The 17380-nt window shown below is 43.1% G+C and overlaps 1 long non-coding RNA gene across 1 annotated transcript in view; it reads right to left on the reverse strand.

The window, feature by feature from the left end:
* Positions 1–955: 955 nt before the first annotated feature.
* The window catches only part of LOC140727324 (uncharacterized), a 133580-nt gene continuing 117155 nt past the window's right edge, over positions 956–17380 (reverse strand). Inside the window, exon 3 of the long non-coding RNA XR_012098827.1 lies at positions 956–1541. This is a non-coding gene — a long non-coding RNA (uncharacterized lncRNA). The remainder of the gene's footprint in view (positions 1542–17380) is intronic.

Consider the following 17380-nt stretch of genomic DNA (forward strand, 5'->3'; position numbering starts at 1 on the left):
TCCCCTTCACCATAACTGGGAGGTCAAGAGTTCATCTTATCAACATTCAAAGTAAATTTATTATCAATGTACACCTAATTGAAATTGAATCAATAAGTTATGGAGTCAGTTCAGTTTTGAGGTGAGTGAGGTTATCGATGCTGGTCTAGGAGCCTGATGGTTTTAGGGTGATAACTGTTCCTGAACCTGGTGGTGTGGGACTTAAGGTTCCTGTACCTCCTACCCAATGGTAGTAGCGAGAAGAGAGCATGGCCTAGATGATGGAGATCCTTGATGATGGATGTTGCTTTCCGGTGGCAGTGCTCCCTTGTAAGTGTGCTCAGTGGTGGGGAGGGCTTTGCCTGTGGTGGGTTGGGTTGTGTTCACCACTTTCTGTACCTGGGCGTTGGTGTTTCCATGTAAGGCCATGATGCAACCAGTGAAGGTACTCTGCACTGTGCTTCTATAGAAGTTCATCAAAGTTTAAGACGATATGCAGAATCTACGCAAACTTTTAAGAAACTGTGGTACCTTCTTAGTGACGGCACATACATGCTGGACCCAGGACAGATCCTCTGATATGGTAACTAAGGAATTTGAAATCACTGACCCTCTCCACCTCTGATTCTCGAATGAGGACTGGCTCATGTGCCTCCAGCTTCTTTCTCCTGTTATGGCGCCATTCAACCAGATTTTCAATCTCACTCTTATATGCCAATTCATCATCACCTTTGATTCAGCCAGCAACAGTGGTGTCATCAGCAAACGTAAATTTGGCATTGGAGCTGTACTTAACCACACAATCATAGAGCAAGGGGCTAAGCATGTGGCCTTATGGTGCCCCTCTGCTGATGATAATTGTGGATCCTCCAAGCATCTTAGATCCTCCAAGATGCTTTCCCAGGTGCCAAAGTAAATGGTTGAAAGCCAATTTTCAAATGATTCTGTTTATTATCAGAGAATGTATACAGTATACAGCCTGAAACACTTGTCTTTACAGACATCCACGAGAAACAGAAGAAACCCAAATGACAGAAAAATAGTAAAACCCCTCTCTGCCTTTGCCTGCCCGTTTCAGCAAAAAGCATCAGTGCCCACCACCCAAAGCAAAGTAACAGCAAAGCACTCCGGTGAGAGACCATGATCTGTAGTCAACAAAGACTACTGTTCTGTCTGACTGCTTGACATGCCACAGGCTCACTCTCTCTCACTAACAAGGGACAGAGAGATATCACCTACTTTCACAGTGAAAGGGGAGACTGACAGTCACTGTTACGATTTTACAGTCAGCCGCGTCACTTTCTATTCCGAGATTCTCCGACTCGAGAATCGGCGGGAAACTCTCCCCACATCAAAAGAGAGAGAGTCGACTACAGAGACCTCTGTCCACATATTCATTGCAGCAAAATCCTGACATTCTATCTCCTGCAACGTTTCAGTTGGCAATACCGGCCTGGAATCGGTCGTCCACAGGACTGCACCCCGGCGGTGCCGTCTTCCAAGCTGTGCCTGGAGAATATCGGAAAACAGTCGGCCGATGAGCTCCAGGAACGGGAATTCATCTGCCGTAAAAAAGAAAACATAGTTTGAGTGCCGCTTGCAGATCAGGACCTTGATAGAAGCCCAACCACCTTGAAAAGGAAAAAAAAGAGATATTGAAGAGAGGTTTCTGCAGATGAGCTCAAAGAGGCCATGACATGGGGCCATATTAACTCTGCACAATTCCAGACAGATCCCATCAACTTAGCTTTCTGCTTCCTGCAATTATCTTATTTCCTTTCAAACTTCTCTTTTTTTTAAGAATGGTGTCCTTCTCTTTTGGGAGAAAGTTCCATTTCTTATTTGTTCTCGAAGAGGTTCCCTTGAACTTTCTGCTGATTTGTTGGTGTCACAGTACCCCATCTAACCAGCATTTGATAAAAAAAAAACAGTTTAATGATTCTGAAGGAAATTATAGATATCAGAATGGTGAGTAAAATTATACTAAAGAGCCTAAAAGACAGTTTATCAAACCAATGACCTGAATATTTTTTGCTTTTACTGAAATCTTTTCTCTGTGCATCTAAAAAGAAAACACACAAGCTTAAGTCTGATACACTAAATAGCCTCCTTCTGTACATTGTATAATCTGTAAGATAAATTTGGGTAACTGGAGGAATAATGGATATTAATGAATGCTAAATAATAATATATAGGTTCTTTATGGCTTGCAAGGACATGATGGGCAGAGGGGCCTGTTTCTTTGCTGTGTGATTTAATAGCTGAATTCACTTGTTAGTGCCAGCTTAACATGCCTGGCCATATTCATTAACATGCCTTAAATATTTGCAGATATCAGAACAGAAAATGCAGCAACAGCTCAAACAGCGTGTGGTCAATGGCATTTCAACAGATGATTTCAATGAGTATAAGACTCTTTTGACCATTGCCGGCATAAAGCTCCCTTCACAACTTAAAGGCCTGAAATATAGCTTGCATGAATAATTCATCTCAGCATGAGGTTAAGCAAAACATGTCTCCCCAGCTACAAATACTGTACACTCAGGATTCCACTGTGTAGCGGATCATCAAATTGATGACATTTCAGCAGATGATTCCAATGAGTACTTCACTTTGTTTTGACCATCGCTGGTACAAAGCTCAGTTTGATATAATTTTCAGTTTGATACAGTTCATTAAAAATTTCAAGGTAATACCTCAAAAATTTGAGAGGCCTTGAATGCTATTGATGATGGAATAATAATTGAAAGGACAGAAACACGAGACCATAAGGTATAGGAGGAAAGTTAGGCCATTTGGCTCATTGAGTCTGCTCCGCTATTTCATCATGGCTGATCCATTTCCCTCTCAGCCCCAATCTCCTGTCTCTCTCCCAATAAACCCTCTGTGCCCTGACTAATCAAGTATCTATCAAACCCTGCCTTAAATATACTCAATGACTTGCCTGCCACAGTTACCTTGGCAACAAATTCCACAGGCTAAGGAAATTCCACCTTACCTCTGTTCTAAATGAATATCCATCTTTTCTGAGGCTGCGTCCCCTGATATTAGGCTCTCCCACCGTAGGAAACATTCCCTCCATACCCACTCTATTGATACCATTCAACATTCAATAAGTTTCAATGAGATCCCCTCTCATCCTTCTGAGTTCCCATGAGTACAGGCCCAGAGCCATCAAACACTTCTCATATGATAAGCCATTCAATACCGGAATTATTTTCGTGAACCTCCTTTGAACCCTTGCCAATATACGTGCATACTTTCTGAGATAAGGGGTCCAAAACTGCTCATAATACTCCAAGTGAGGACTCACCAGTGTTTTATAAAGCCCGAACATTACATCCTTGCTTTTGTATTCAAGTTTACTGAAAATGAAAGCTAACATTGTATTTGCCTTCCTCACCACCAACTCAGCCTGAAAATTAACCTTCAGTGAATTCTGGATGAGGACTCCCAAGTCCCTTTGCATCTCAGATTTTGGATTTTCTCCACACTTAGAAAATGGTTTTCACATTTATTTCTATTACTAAAGTGCATGACCATCTTCCAATATTGTATTTCATTTGCCACTGTGTTGCCCATTCTCCTAATCTGTCTAAGTCCTTCTGCAGCCTACCTGCTTCCAAAACACTACCTGCCACTCCATCTTTCTTTGTATCATCTGCAAACACGGCCACAAAGCCAGCTATTCCATCATCCAAATCAATGACATATAACTTAAAAAAAGCGGTCCCAGTCAGACCCCTGTGGAACACCACCAGTCACCTACAGAAACCCGAAAAGGCTCCCTTTATTCCCACTCTTTGCTTCCTGCCATCAGCCACTGCTTTATCTTTTCTGTAATACCATGGGCTCTTAACTTGTTAAGCAGCCTCATGTGTGGCACCTTGTCAAAGCCTTGTGAAAATCCAAGTGCACAACATCCATTGATTCCTCTTTATCTACCCTGCTTGTTATTTCTTCAAAGAATTTCAACAGATTTGTCAGGCATGACTTTCCCTTGAGGAAACCATGCTGACTATGGCCTAACAAGCAAGAGCCCTGCCAAAGGGTTTCAGCCCAAAACATCAACTGTACTTTTTTCTATAGCTGCTGCCTGGCCTGTTGAGTTCCGCCAGCATTTTGTGTGTGTTGCTCACTATGCCCTATTTTATCATGTGCCTCAAGTATACTGAAACCATATCCTTAACAATCTACTCCAAAGTCTTCCCAACCACTGAGATTAGACTCACTGGCTTATAATTTCCTTTCTTCTGCCTTTCTCACTTCTTGAAGAGTGAAGTAAAAATTGCAGTTTTCCAGTCAAAACTATTCCAGATTCTTGGAAGATCATTACTAATGCCTGCACAATCTCTTCAGCCACCTGTTTCAGAACCCTGGAGTGTAGACCACCTCGTCCAGGTGATTTATCTACTTCCAGACCTCTCAGTTTCCCAAGCACTTTCTCCCCAGTAATGGATCTTCACTCACTTCTGCCCCCTGACACTTTCAAACTTCTAGCAGACCGCTAGTGTCTTTCACAGTGAAGTCTGATACAAAATACTTACTGAATTCATCTGCCATTTCCTATTGTTTTCTTTATTGTATGCCCTCTCTTTAGTTTTTATGTAGGCTTTGACTTCTCTTGTTGGGCACAGTTGCGTCATCCTTCCTTTAGAATACTTCTTCTTTGAGATGTATCTATCCTGTGCCTTCTGAATTGCTCCCAGAAGCTCCAGCCATTGTTGCTCTTGCCATCATCCCTGCTAGTGTTCCCTTCCAATCAACTTTGGCCAGCTTCTCTCTCATGTTTCTGAAATTCTGTTTACTCCACTGATACATCTGACTTTAGCTACTCTGTCTCAAAGTGCAGGGTGGATTTGATCATATTATGATCACTGGTCCCTACGAGTTCCTTTACCTTAACCTCTCTATGTAATTCCAATTAATTGCATAACACCCAATCCAGAATAGCTGATCCCCTAGTGGACTCAACCATGAGCTGCTCTAAAAAGCTATCTCATAGGCATTCTAGAAATCCCCCCCCCCCGCCCCCGGGATCCAGCAACAACCTGATTTTCCCAATCTACCTGTATATTGAAATTCCCAATGACTATTGTAACATTGCCCTTTTGACATGCACTTTCTATCTCCTCTTGTAATTTATAGGCTACATGTATACATTATAGGCTTGGACACTGTTCAAAGACCCATATATAACTCCCTTCAGGGTCTTTTTAACTTTGCAGTTTCCTAGCTCTAACAACAATGATTCTACACCTACTGATCTTCTGTCACCTCTTTTTAAAGATTTGATTTCATTTGTTCTAACCGCAGAGCCACCCCACCCCCTCCCTCCACCTACCTGCCTTCCCTTTAGATACAATGTGTATCCTTGCATGTTAAGCTCCCAACTATAATCTTCTTTCAGCCATGAGTCAGTGATACCCATAACATCTAACTGTGCTACAAGATCATCTACCTTATTCTGTATACTGCGTGCATTCAAATATAACACTTTCAATCTGGGTTCCTCACCCTTTTCGATTTTGTCCCCCTTTTACGTTGAAATTCATCCCGTTTACTGAAATTTTGCCTTATCATCAACCTGCCCTTGCTAGCATTCTCACTACACACTGTTTGTAAACCAACCACCCCATCCTCAGCCCTATCACTCCAGTTCCTATCCCCCTGCCAAATTACTTTAAACCCTTCCAAACAGCACTAGTAAAGCTGCCTGAAAGAGTATCGGTCCGCCTCGGATTCAGGTGTAATCTATCCCTTTTGTACAGTCTGTACCTTCCCCAGGAGAGATCCCATTGATCCAAAATCTGAACTCCCGCCCCCTGCACCAGTTCCTCAATCACTCATTTATTAGCCAAATCATCCTATTTTTACCCTCACTGGCGCGTGGCACAGATATTACTACCCTGGAGACCTTGCTTTTCAGCTTTCTACCTCGTTCCCTAAAACTTCTCTTCAGGACCTCCTTGTCTTTTCTACATATGATATTAGTGCCAATATGTACCAAGATGTCTGGCTGCTCACCTTCCCTCGTTAGAATGCCGTGGACCTGATCCAAGACATCCCTGACCTTGGCACCCAGGATTCAACATCATCTAGGTGTCTCTATCTACCACAGCATCTTCATTTCTATTCTCTTAACTATGGAATCTCCTGTCACTACTGCAGTCCTCTTCACCGTTCTTCCCTTCTAAGCCCAGTCACTGTGGCTTCCCCCTGGTAGGTCATCCCCCTCAACAGCATTCAAGCAGGTTTACCTATTACTAAGGGGAATGGCAGCAGGGGTATGCTGCACTGGCTGCCCATTTCCCCTTCCTTCTCCTGACCGTCACCCAGCTACCTCCCTGTAGCTCCAATCTATCACTTCCTCTGTCTCACTAATGAGTCAAAGGTTATTGAGCTGCAGCTCCAGTTCCTTAACATGTTCTCTGAAAAGGTGCAGCTTGGTGAACCTGGTGGTTACCTGGGAGGCTGGAGGTCTCCCAGGATTCCCACATGTCACAGCCCCTGGAGCCATTCTCACTGCAGAAACCATGTATTAACACACAAGGAATGAAGAATAAAGATGGATAAGAAAAAACTTACTAGATACATACCTCACCTAACCCTGATGAGTCAAAGCCAAAGTCCCTCCACTCAAACACTGACTCATTCACATTAAGGTCATTCCATTTGCCCATGCTTTGTTTTTTATTCGCCTTTGCTAATGAATCCATTTACTGATTGACCGCCGTTCAAACTCCAAAAATTGCCACCAAGTGCCGCTTTTGAATTTCGAATCTCAGACCTGTGTGAAGTCGCCACTTCTTCTTGTGCTGCCATTCACTGATTGGTCACAGTTTAATCTCTCATAACAGTTCAAACATATCACTCAACAATACATCAATTAACTGCATTGGTCACTGCAATGCATGAAAGTTGTACATGGGTACTGTATAAGAGTTAAAGTTCTCAGTTCAAGGCACTCACATTAATATAGCCATCTGTGCTATGCTGGCACTTTTACTAGAATGCAATCATTAAGTCATAGAGCAAAAAGAAAGCCACTGTTGAAAAAACTCGCATGAAATCTTGGCTAGAGTTTGCCAGAAGGCATGAGAGAGACTCTGAAGTCAGCTGGAAGAAGGTTCTATGGTCTGATGAAACCAAAATTGAGCATTTTGGCCATCAGACTAAATGCTATGTTTGGCGTAAGGTGTGGGAATGCATTATGTTGTTGGGATGCTACACTGCAGCAGGCCCTGGAAGGCTTGTGAAGGTAGAGGGTAAAATTAAAGCAGGGAAATCCCGGAGGTAAACCTGATGCAATCTGCGAGAGAAATGCGACTTGGAAGAAGACTTGTTTTCCAGCAAGACGATGAGCCCAGGCTTAAAGCGAAAGCTACACAGAAATGGCTTAAAAACAACAAAGTTCCAAGGTTCAAAGGTTCAATTTAATGTCAGAGAATTGTATGCAATATACATCCTGAAAAGCTTTTTGCTCGCAAAACATGCACGAAAATATAGAAGTGCCCCAAAGAATGAATGACAGTTAAATGTGAAAAGCCGAAAGTACCCCACCACAAGCTCCCCCTCCCGTGCATAAGCAGCAGCAAGCAACAAACCTTCGCTTCCCTCACCGGCAAAACAAAAAGCACACCCATTACCAAGCACAAGCATGAGCCAAGTGATAGCAAAGACACAGACCTTGCAGTTACCCCAAAGACTATCGCAATCCATCCAGCATTCAGCAACCCACAGGTTCTCTCTCTCCCTAATAAGGGAGAAGGTGGTGTCCCCAATTTTCACAGCGAGCGGGAGACATAACAACAACCCGCTGGTTTACAATGTTAAAAAGTCCATTTTGTCGCTTACTACAAGCTCTGCGCCCAAAGATCGCAAAGATCTTGGGTCTTCAGGCCCACAGCGAAAGATTTTCCGGCCTCCCCGATGACACACAAGTCTCCTGCCGTGACACCGACCCTCGATCCGCCCGCCTCCAGAGTCCCGAGATCTTGGGCTTCCAAACTCTAGGCCGCCTCTCAGGCCGACCCCTTGGCATGCTGAATGGGTTCCATACCCGCAAAGAACCCAAGTCAATGTGTAACTCCAGATCAGGGTCTTCAAAAGAACCCTGAAAGGGTAAAATAAAGATACTAAAGTTGGAAATAGAGCTGTTTCTGAAGATGCAAGCAAAGGAATCACCATTTAGCGCCATGTTAACTCCGCCTCCGTTAATGTTCTGGAGTGGCCGAGTCAGAGTCCAGACCTTAAACAATTGAGGATTTGTGGCTAGACCTAAAAAAGTCTGTTCACTCATGATCCCCATGCAATCTGACAGGGCTTGAGCAGTTTTGTAAACAAGAATGGGGAAAAATTGCAGTGTCCAGATTTGCAAAGCTAATAGAGACCTATCCACACAGACTCAAGGCTGTAGTTGCTGCCAAAGGTGCATCTACTAAATACTGACTTGAAGGCGATGAGTAATTATGCAATCAATTATTTTGTGTTTAATAATTGTAATAAGTTTAGACCAATTTGTTTTCACTTTGACACGAAAGAGTCTTTTCTGTTGATCAGTGTCAAAAAAAGCCAAATTAAATCCATTGCGATTCAATGTTGTAAAACAATAAAACATAAAAACTTCCAAGGAGTTTGAATACCTTTTATAGGTAGTGTATATACCATTGAGTCATAGACTCGTGGGGTACTACAGTACAGAAACAAGCCCTTTGGTGCATCTAGTATGTACCAATTTAGTCTTTCTAGTCCCAGCTACCTGTACACAGATCAAAGAATACAATTCCATCCATGCACATTGACAAACTTATCTTAAACATTACATTTGAATCTGCATCTACTACTTCCACTGGCAGCTCATTACACACTCTCATCACCCTCTGAGTGCATACTAACTTACGTGATATACATTATTCTACAGGAAGTTCTAATCAGCAAGAAAGACTAAACTCTCCTCAGTTAACTGTTGGAGTGGACCCAAATATACTAGATAACCATATAACAATTACAGCATAGAAACAGGCCATCTCGGCCCTTCTAGTCCGTGCTGAACACTTACTCTCACCAAGTCCCACCTACCTGCACTCAGCCCATAACCCTCCATTCCTTTCCTGTCCATATACCTATCCAATATATAACAATATAACTATTACAGCACGGAAACAGGCCACCTCGGCCCTTCTAACTATCTATACATTTGGCCCATCAAATTTATGCCTGTGTGTTTCTTGTAGGTTGCATCGAGCAAATGTTTCAGTAAAAGCAAGTAGCGCTCAGGCCATTGGTTTGACAGCTAGTAAAGCACCTACTGTTATGTATTTAATATTTCAGTTATATATGAGTAATATTGTTTGATTAAGCATTCTTTGGTTACATGTGTAATGCATGCAGATTATATGTAAATAACAAATGTCAGTATGCCACCATGGTGTATGTGCATGCCTCACTTAAAGTAAAAATGAAGCACGATTCACGTTCCAGTCTCACTTATTTTTCTGGCAATTAGTTTTATGTTTTGGAGTTACAAAACATATAGCAGTGGTGATGAGGTGATCAAAAGAGGGTCCTCAGAAAGGCTAAGGACAGAATTGGACCACTCTCTAAAACAGTGGAGATGGCGTCTGATATCATCTGGAGATGATGCCATTGATCAGTTGAGGACAGCAGATTCAATTGTTAGAGAAGGAAGATGGCCAGAGCTGTCAGAACCACTTCCTGCAGTCCCAGAGTCAACTCCTACAAGCACCATGAAGGACGCCCCAGATCCTAAGATTGTTTCACACAACAAGTCTCATCTGCCAAGCAGAGTGATCCACTTGTTAAGAAAGACCATTATCCCACAAGAGTAAGAAAGCCTCCACAGCAATATAGGCATGAATGGGACAATTTAAAATTTACTATGCTATGGATATCTATATAGTAGTTGTATTATATAGTAAACTGTATATATATTGAAATGCATTCTATATTGAGTTGGAGTTGATGGCTAAGCAGGGAGTGCTGTGAGTTTAATATTTCAGTAATTTTGTAAACATATTGTTGGATTCAGCATTCTTTGTTGTTTACATAATGCATTGCAGATTATATGCAAAAGTATGCAATTAACATACGTCATATGTACACACCTTGTTAAAGTAAAAACAAAGTTAGACTCACATTCCCGACTCTCTTGTTTTTCTTGCAATTAATTTTATGTTTTGGAGTTACAAAGTGCAACACCCACTACTGCACATAAATAGAAAAGATAAATGGAAAGATCTCACTACACCCACAGCCTATATTTATTGTTAAGTTATAAAAACTGTTACTAAGCATGTTGTCTACAAGGGCACTTTCCGAATTGCTAATTTATTATAAAAATTGCAATTTGAAATGGCATTTTCCTGAACATTGCCTAAACAAAATAAAAGTGATTTATTTCACTTCAATTACATTTAAGTTTATTTAATTATAACATTATCGAGGTAAAAATATTCTAAAGAGTAAATTTATTATAGCCAGCTCCTATTCATTGTCTTTTCTGTTCACACATGAACTTTCAACCACATCAATTGGGAAGAACTCCTCAAGTTCGTTTGCGCACAGATTTCACTTCCATTTTAGGCCTGCTCCACTTTAGCAAGCAAGCTATAACCCTAAATAAATAGGAATACAGCAGACACGTTCTCAGCCAATACCAGTGTCAGACAAGGCTATTCATTATCTAACATTTTTCCCAATCCTCTTTGCTGCAATGTTTTACTTGACATCCAAAAAAAATCTCAGAAAGTGAAGCCCATCTTCAGAACTGTTGAGAAACCCCATAACCTTCAAGAGCTACGTTCTAAACCTGAGCCTCAGCTGTTAAGCTGCAGTTTACAACTGGCTGGTGGTGCAGTGACATCAGCACCGAACTCCAGAACGGAAGTTCCCGGTTTGAATCCAGTCCGGCCGTTCCTGTGTACGCGTTCCATCTGTGCCGGGTTGAGTGTTCAGCTCACAACTCAGCCTTGTAAAATAAAGAAAAATACTGTGAATTGTCTGTGTGAGGAGTGGCGCGCCACACAGTCTTTTGTTCCGCGCCTTGTAAGGCATGAAAATGCCCAACGCTGGCCTCTCAGGCCTGAGTCGACATCATCATCATTACACAGAGTCTTTGTGTTTACTCATGCTGAGGCCAAGCTCTAAGTTATTGTTGAGACTGAAACACTCAAAATGAGGGGCCTGGTACTCAACAGCTTCAAGACAAAGGTGCTTGATCTAGTTGTCCCTACCACACTTCTACCCTCCAACAATGAATGCTCATGGCAAGAGTCTAGAAAACGTGGACCATTTACCATTCTTAGGAGCCACCTCAGTGAAATTCATTATCATGTTCAGTGATCCAACACAACCCTTGAGGAAATGGCTAAACCTAGTACAGATTATTAATAAACCGGGCTGCAGTGATTCCATTTCTCCTGGAGTTTTATGAGACTTGGACTACCTGCAGAAGACACTACAAGGCACTGGGAATATATCTATAATTCTATCCCTGCTGAATCTTCCAAATCTGTTGGCAGAGAAAGAAAACCAGTTATCAATGTCCCCTCCCTGGCTAACATCCCCAGGTTCCCACATTAAAGACTGGTGCATAACGTAAGAGCTCGTAGGAGCATGAGACATAAGTGCAGAATTAGGCCATTCAGCTCAATGAGTCTGCTCCACCATTCCATCATGGATCATTTACTATCCCTCTCAGCCCCATTCTCATGCATTCTCCTTGTAACCTCTGACACCCTTACTAATCAAGAACATATCAAATATACCTAATGATGGCCTCCATGCCATCTGCCACAGATTCATCACACTCTGGCTAAAGAAATTCTTCCTTACTTCTGTTCTAAATGGACATCCCTCTTTTTGGGTTGAGTTGTTCTCTGATCTTGACAATCCATTTGTAAGTGTTTCATCAGCATATGAGGAGACATCATCAGTGCACTGTTCAGATACACAGTGCAACAATGATATCTCCTTGTAGGGTGATGAAATGTTTGCAAATGGCATGCCAAGATCAGAGAACAACTCAACTCAACCATCAACCACCAGAGCGACACAAGTTATTTCCAAGGGCGTCCCTTTATTCTGAAGCTGTTCCCTCTGGTGCCAGATTCCCCTACTACAGCGAACATCCTCTCCATCTCCAATGTATCCAGGCCTTTCAATATTTGATAGGTTTTAATGAAGCTCCCGACTCATTCTTCTAAATTCCAGTGAGAACAGGACTATGGAATATCTAGAAGGCAAGATATTACAAGGAAGACTTAGAGATGGAGTAAATGGGTCTTTTTATACCTTGTAGTAACTTGCAGAGTCATCTAATAATCTATTCTTGGCCCTCAATAATTACTCTTTATGTTGACTTGGAGAAGGGAGTAGAGTACACCTTAATCAAATTTGCCAATAACACTAAGATAGGGTGGAAAGCATGCTACAATGTGGATACTTGGAATCTGCAACTGGATATAGATAAAGTGGGTGAAAACATGTGGTTTAAAATGAGAGAGGTCATGTGTGAGAAATCAAGAGATAGACAATTACCTAAACGGACAGAAATTGGAAAGGAGTAAACACAAAGTACACTGCAGATGCTGTGGTCAAATCAACACATACAAAAGCTGGATGAGCTCAGCAGGTCGGGCAGCATCCGTTGAAATTAGCAGTCAACGAAGGGTCTCGGCCCGAAAAGTTGACTGCTCATTTCAACGGATGCTGCCTGACCTACTAAGTTCATCCAATTGGAAAGGAGTGAAGTATGGAGAGATCAAGGTGTCTCAATAATGAAACAAGCAGGCACAGCAATCAGTTAGGAAGGCAAATGGCATATTGGCTTTTTATTGCAAGTGTAATGTCCTGGTTCACATGGTTCATATTTTTTCTCTGTTATGCTTTTCTGTTCTCTGTGTAAGCTGCTTGTTTAGGTTACTGTTGAAAATAAGAGATAGGAGAAATGTGTGCCAACTGATCGGATGAATGAATTCAGGGTAGGTCTCTCTGGTGAGGACACCAAGGTTGGGCTTGGGGCATTTTAGAGGGAAGAAGAGAGAAGACACTGGAGAGAAGAGGTTAGAGGAGTCAATCCGGAGTGAAACATGAAAACCTACAGCACAATACAGGCCCTTCGGCCCAGAAAGTTGTGCCGAACATGTCCCTATCTTAGAAATTACTAGGCTTACCCACAGCCTTCTATTTTTCTAAGCTTCATGTACCTATCCAAAGGTCTTTTAAAAGACCCTATCGTATCCGCCTCCACCACTGTTGCCGGCAGCCGATTCCACACACTCACCACTCTCTGTGTAAAAAACTTACGTCTGACATCTCCTCTGTACCTACTCCCCAGCACCTTAAACCTGTGTCCTCTTATAGCAACCATTTCAGCCCTGGGATAAAGCCTCTGACTATCCACATGATCAATGCATCTCATCATCTTGTACACCTCCGTCAGGTCACCTCTCATCCTCCATCGCTCCAAGGACAAAAGGCCGAGTTCACTCAATCTGTTTTCATAAAGCATTCTCCTCAATCCAGGCAACATCCTTGTAAATCTTCCTCTGTACCCTTTCTATGGCTTCCACATCCTTCCTGTAGTGAGGCAACCAGAACTGAGTATAGTACTCCAAGTGGGGTCTGACCAGGGTCCTATATAGCTGTAACATTACCTCTCGGCTCCTAAATTCAATAACACGATTAATAAAGGCCAAACCGTATGCTTTCTCAACCACAGAGTCAACCTGTGCAGCTGCTTTGAGCGTACCATGGACTCGGACCTCAAGATCCCTCTGATCCTCCACACCGCCAAGAGTCTTAACATTAGTACTACATTCTGTCATATTTGACCTACCAAAATGAACCAACTCACACTTATCTGGGTTGAACTCCATCTGCCACTTCTCAGCCCAGTTTTGCATTCTATCAATGTCCCACTGTAACCTCTGACAGTCCTCCAGACTATCCACAACACCTCCAACATTTGTGCCATCAGCAAACTTACTAAACCATCCCTCCACTTCTTCATCCAGGTCATTTATAAAAATCACAAAGAGTAAGGATCCCAGAACAGATGCCTGAGGCACTCCACTGGTCACCGAACTCCATGCAGAATATGACTGGTCTACAACCACTCTTTGCCTTCTGTGGGCAAGCCAATTCTGGATCCACAAAGCAATGTCCCCTTGGATCCCATACCTCCTTACTTTCTCAATAAGTCTTCAATGGGGTACCTTATCAAATTCCTTGCTGATATACGCTACATCTATTGCTCTACCTTCATCAATGTCTTTAGTCACATCCTCAAAAAATTCAACCAGGCTCGTAAGGCACAACCTGCCCTTGACAAAGCCATGCTGACTATTCCTAATCATATTATACCTCTCCAAATGTTCATAAATCCTGCCTCTCATGAACTTCTTCATCAACTTACCAACCACTGAAGTAAGACGCAATATAATTTCATAGGCTATCTCTACTCACTTTCTTGAGTAAAGGAATAACATCCCGCAACCCTCCAATCCTCTGGAATGTCTCCCATCCCCATTGATGATACAGAGATCATCGCCAGAGGCTCAGCAATCTCCTCCCTCGCCTCCCACAGTAGCCTGGGGTACATCTCATCCGATCCTGGCGACTTATCCAACTTGATGCTTTCCAAGAGCTCCAGCACATCCTCTTTCTTAATATCTACATGCTCAAGCTTTTCAGTCTGCTGCAAGTCATCACTACAATCATCAAGATCCTTTTCCATAGTGAATACTGAAGTATTCATTAAGTACCTCTGCTATTTCCTCCGGTTCCATACACACTTTCCCACTGTCACATCTTGATAGGTCCTATTCTTTCACATCTTGCTCTTCATATACTTGTAGAATGCCTTGGTGTTTTCCTTAATCCTGTCCACCAAGGCCTTCTCATGGCCCTTCTGGCTCTCCTAATTTCCTTCTTAAGCTCCTTCCTGTTTGCCTTATAATCTTCTTGATCTCTAACACTACCTAGCTCTCAGAACCCTTTGTAAGCTTTTCTTTTCTTCTTGACTAGATTTATTACAGCCTTTGTACACCACAGTTCCTGTACCCTACCATAACTTCCCTGTCTCATTGGAACATACCTATGCAGAACTCCACACAAATATCCCCTGAATATTTGCCACATTTCTTCCATACTTTTCCCTGAGAACATCTGCTTCCAATTTAAGCCTCCAATTTCCTGCCTGATAGCCTCATAATTTCCCTTACTCCAATTAAACACTTTTCTAACTTCTCTGTTCCTATCGCTCTCCAATACTATTGTAAAGGAGATAGAATTATGATCACTATCTCCAAAATGCTCCCTCACTGAGAGATCTGACACCTGACCAGGTTCATTTCACAATACCAAATCGTATAGTCTCTCCTCTTGTAGGCTTATCTACATATTGTGTCAAGAAACCTTCCTGAACACACCTAACAAATTCCATCCCATCTAAACCCCTTTCTCTAGGGAGATGCTAATCGATATTTGGGAAATTAAAATCTCCCATCACGACAACTCTATTATTATTACACCTTTCCAGGATCTGTTTCCCTATCTGCTCCTTGATATCCCTGTTACTATTGAGCAGGCTATAAAAAACACCCAATAAAGCTATTGACCACTTCCTGTCCTAACCTCCACCCACAGAGACTCCGTAGATAATCCCTCCATGACGTCCACCTTTTCTGTAGCCGTGACACTACCTCTGATCAACAGTGCCATGCCCCCACCTCTTTTGCCTCCCTCCCTGTCCTTTCTGAAACATTTAAAACCCGGCACTTAAAGTAACCATTCCTGTCCCTCAGCCATCCAAGTCTCTGTAATGGTCACAACATCATAGCTCCAAGTATCGATCCACGCTCTAAGCTCATCTGCTTTGTTCACAAAACTCCTTGCGTTAAAATAGACACATCTCAAACCATCAGTCTGAGCACGTCCCTTCTCTATTACCTGCCTATCCTCCCTCACACTCTGTCTCCAAGCTTTCGCTACCTGTGAGCCAACCGACTCTTCCCCAGTCTCTTCAGTTCGGTTCCCACCCCCCAACAATTCTAGTTTAAACTCTCCCCAGTAGCCTTAGCAAACCTCCCCGCCAGGACATTGGTCCCCCTGGGATTCAAGTGCAATCCATCTCTTTTTCTACAGGTCACACCTGCCCCAGAAGAGATCCCACTGATCCAGAAATCTGAATCCCTGCCCCCTGTTCAAATCCCTCAGCCACGTATTTATCCTCCACCTCATTCTATTCCTATACTCACTGTCACGTGGCACAGGCAGAAATCCCGAGATTACTACCTTTGCGGTCCTGCTTCTCAATTTCCTTCCTAACTCCCTGTAGTCTTTTTTCAGGACCTCTTCCCTTTTCCTACCTATGTCATTGGTACCAATATGTACCACAACCACCCTAAAGCAAAGAACCATATTCCTGAAGGCTTTGTGGGACCAAGCTCCAGTGTACCGCTAGGGTAGAGGGTATTTATGCTAGAGCCATACTTGACACAGGGTTCCAGGTCACTTTGCTGTACCATTCATTTTACAACCAATATTTGACACATTTACCATAGACGCCATTCAGTGCACTAGACATCCGGGGATCTTAGTGCAGGTGATTATCTGCAAGATGGTTATTTGTCAGTGAAGCTGGAGTTTTCGTAGGCAGATGTGGAAGTGGCCGAGGCCCTTGATACATTAGCGCTGGTTTGTCCGGACCCCATTGAGAAGAGCGGCTTTTCAATTCTTGTGGGGACCAACACTCCTATTGTGAGGAGGCTCATGGGAGCCTGCAAGGAGAAAGCTGAACAGAGCTTCCTGAGAACATTGTCCGTTCACTCGGTGTTTCGAGTTGCATTTGAGGAAGTTCGTGGCTGCATTGGGCCAGATAATGAGTTTAGATGTGAGACCGTGTGGTTCACCCAGTCCAAGCCAATCGTGTTACGCCCTGGGGAAGCAGTGAGAGTAATGGGAGACCCCATATTTCCTGGAACGCCCAAGGCCGAGGCCCTCTTGGTGGATGCTCCGACAGACCATGAAGAGGAGTCGGGCATGCCTGCTGGGGTACTGGTGAGGCCCGAACTGCAGAAGCCCTTGGTTGCACAGGCGAACAGGATGGCAGTGATTGTCAGGAATACTGTGAAGAGGGAGGTCACCTTCAAGTGGAGGATGCCCCTGGAGCATCTTTTCCCTGCGACAGTAATGTCTAGTGTCCCTGTGAGACAAGCCGGGGAGAAACTAGTGGAAAAAGGGGGAAAGTTGCCCACTGGGTCATTCAACCTTGGGGACTCTCTGGTACCTGCAGGTTAGAAGAGGAGGTTGGTAGGGAAGTTGTTGAAGCTGGAAGATGTCTTTTCCACTGACGAGTTTGGTGTGGGTTGTTTCA

Source organism: Hemitrygon akajei, chromosome 5 (genome assembly GCF_048418815.1).
Source record: "Hemitrygon akajei chromosome 5, sHemAka1.3, whole genome shotgun sequence".
Taxonomy (NCBI): Eukaryota; Metazoa; Chordata; class Chondrichthyes; order Myliobatiformes; family Dasyatidae; genus Hemitrygon; species Hemitrygon akajei.